Source organism: Octopus bimaculoides, chromosome 6, assembly GCF_001194135.2.
Source record: "Octopus bimaculoides isolate UCB-OBI-ISO-001 chromosome 6, ASM119413v2, whole genome shotgun sequence".
NCBI classification, from domain to species: domain Eukaryota; kingdom Metazoa; phylum Mollusca; class Cephalopoda; order Octopoda; family Octopodidae; genus Octopus; species Octopus bimaculoides.
Window position 1 is genome coordinate 25,852,817 of NC_068986.1, and position 3,262 is coordinate 25,856,078.

The following is a 3,262-nucleotide window of genomic DNA, read 5'->3' on the forward strand; positions in this document are numbered from 1 at the left end:
ATCTTGGAGGAATTTCAATATATATATATACTTTTAAACACATACACACATAGGAAGAGAGAGCATATTTGAACCGCTATCTATATTGAAATTCCTCCACAAAAAGCCTCAATTTCAAAAAGTTGGTACACTGTTTTAAGCACCATGGAATAACCAAAATAATTTATATAAGCTATTGTTAAACTTTATTCCAGGAACTCAAACAGCTATTATATATGTTTGTGCAACATAACACAAAGCTTACTAGAAAATTTGCCTCTGGAACAGTACTTCGATAGCATCTGTAATCTCGCAATCTATAAACAATCTTGTTCATCATCAAATCCTCAACAACTTCTGCAAAACAGAATACATACAGTATCAAAAACAAGATTAACAGCAAAAAACACTGCTAGAGTTTGCCCCTGCAATGTACAACCAATGTTTAGTCCATACTTCCCAAAGATCTTTAACAGTGTAAACTGCAAGCTTCAGTGTGCGCTTCAGTTGCAGCTCTCAGCCGAGTGAGTCTTTAAATAACTAGCTAGCCGTGATATTCAACAAATATACAGTATGGCTTGATTGGACTTGATTATTGGGCTCGACTTAAACAGCTGAAGCTCTATTCTCTGCAATGCCGCCGTGAGCGATACATTATTTGCACCATGCGGAAAAAATATTCCACCAATATTATCCAAATGATATCGGTATTATGTTTACAAATCACCCACTACTAGGCCCCCATGCAAGGCGTTCCCTACAAAGGTCGAGATAACATCACATAAGAACATTGCGACACAATTTCTTCACTGCAAATGGTCCTGCTCATTTCAATGTTATCCCAAAAGAAATTAAAGTAGAAAAAGACCGCACACCTTTCAAATGGTACCTGGACAAATTCCTCCAGGAAATACCGGATAACCCACCTACACCTAGATATGTCTCAACCAACAACAACTCTCTGCTCGAATGGTCCATGGTGTCCCGAAATAATTAACTAAAAGACTTTTCCAGGTGGTGCTATTGAGTTAGTCATGGCCTGGGCCGATAATGGCCGAAACCAATCTAAGTTATGTCCACCAAAATATATTACTTTTCCAAGTAGACTCATCTAGAATTCCTGCAACTTTGCTCACAGCTGACAGAACAACTCCTTCCGCTTTTACACTGCCACTCAAGGTTGCACACGGCGGCAGTCTTAATATTGGTAAAGAATCTGGAAATGGAGAGGCTCTGATGTAGGCCATCCAAATTGGAGTTGAACTGACACGGATCTGACCATTAGAGTTAAACTCTCATAGTCAGCTCTATGTTGTATGCTCATATGCTGAGGCAAGCAGACATGTTTCCTTCGGAGCATCAAACTACAGAACAAGAAGTCTTCCCTACCCCAGCTCTCTAGTTGAATTAAGAACATATATTTTCTTAAACCACAAAATTAAAATGCTTCACACGTCATAGAAATCTAGAAAAATTAATCTCTAAACAAGTATTTGTATTAAAATAAAATGTATATGCAAATATAATTAGCTATAAAAAGCACTGCATAACAACTTGCTACATAAATAAAATAAAACCGTTTCTACATATTTGTGTATATTTAAAAAAATATGAGTGTGGTGGGGGCACATACATTTTTATATTTATGTAGATAAAGATGTGCTTACCTATGGAACGGAGTGGCATTGTCAATGACTAAGCGTGTACTTATCCGGGAATGTCTGACTGGTCTCTTCTGACCACAAATAAAATTGCAGCAGTTCTTGGAAGGAGAGAATATAAACCTGCATACTTTTATTGCTTTATTGTTTACGCTTATTTGTTATAGTGTTTACTCTTACTTTAGTGTTTAAATAACATGTCTTTCTAATAAATTAATTCAAAAGCTCTGAAAAAAGTATAAGAGTTTAAGGCATTACTTATAACACACAGTAATACTTGCCTCTCTTAATGGAAACTGTTGTAAGCTGATGAATTCAGGTAAACAGTTTTCCTATGTTATTTCGTGACTTAGAGTTTATATACATGTGTGCGTGTGTGTAGTTTTTAACCTTTCCTAGCCTTTTCCCCACTTTTCCTTTGTTTAAACATACCCCACCACTCATATAAATCCAAGACAACAAACAGTTGATTAGAAACTGAACAGGGTACTACCAAACCCCCAGAGTCAAGTAAACAAATTTGACTGAAAATACTTGTCCTTCTGACATCTTTCAATAAACAGCTTAACATCCTCACACATATATATGAAGCAAAGACGCTCAATGAGCCAAGCATCTTTGATAACTTTCTTCAAATGGAAAGAGAAAACGCTTAGATGTAATAATTAATAAATAAATAGTATTCCTTTAACTTCTGACTATTTTCTTTTATTAATATATAATACCTCTACACTACTACAGACACCTCTTTACATACATACATACATACATACATACATACATACATACATACATACACACACAACTTATATACACAGACCTGTAGGAAGTAAATAGACTGCTTTAATTTTCAAAATCTTTTATTTGATATTAATTGGTTGAAGGAGAGGTTTTCTTCTAGCTGCTCATCCATAATACCCAAGCTTATGCAGATATGTAACACACGTTCTTGGACTAACTTCTAGCTGTTTTGCAATGTCAGAAGCCTTCGAACGGATTTGTTTTCCACAATTCTCTTCAAACTGCGAAGCTTCTTTCCAAGGGCCCAGGTCGGCCGGGACGAGAATCTGTTGATTCTTTTCCTTGGCTTTTGAATTTCACTATAATTCTATTAACAGTAGCAAGAGGCATTTGAAGATTTTTGGCAATTTTTCGCTGGCTAAGACCAGCCTCAGATTGTCCAACAATACGACCTCTTTGGAAATCTGACAGTTCTGCTGAATTTTTCGTGCGTGGTATGGTTACTCTTCGCAAATGTTTAATATAATGGCACTTGGAATGAAAAAGAATAACTACCTTGTAAATTCTACAAAGCTGAAAACATATGAAGATGCTTAGATCAGAAATTTTGAAAATGTCTATTTACTCCCTGTGTATATATATTATATGTAAAGATAAGATCCAAGGATCAAGGTGTAGGAAGTTAGTAAGCTTCGTGCAGTCAGTAGAAGGTATAAAAAACAACTTTCATAACAATAGTGGTTTGTTGACGTAACTGGTTGTAAATTTGTCCCATATTGAAGTTCGATAAGTTGAGGAAAATTATTTTATAGCTTACGGTAAGAAGCTGAGGTTGATGTGTATTCTTTTATTTTTCTTCCTTTTACTTGTTTCAGTCATTT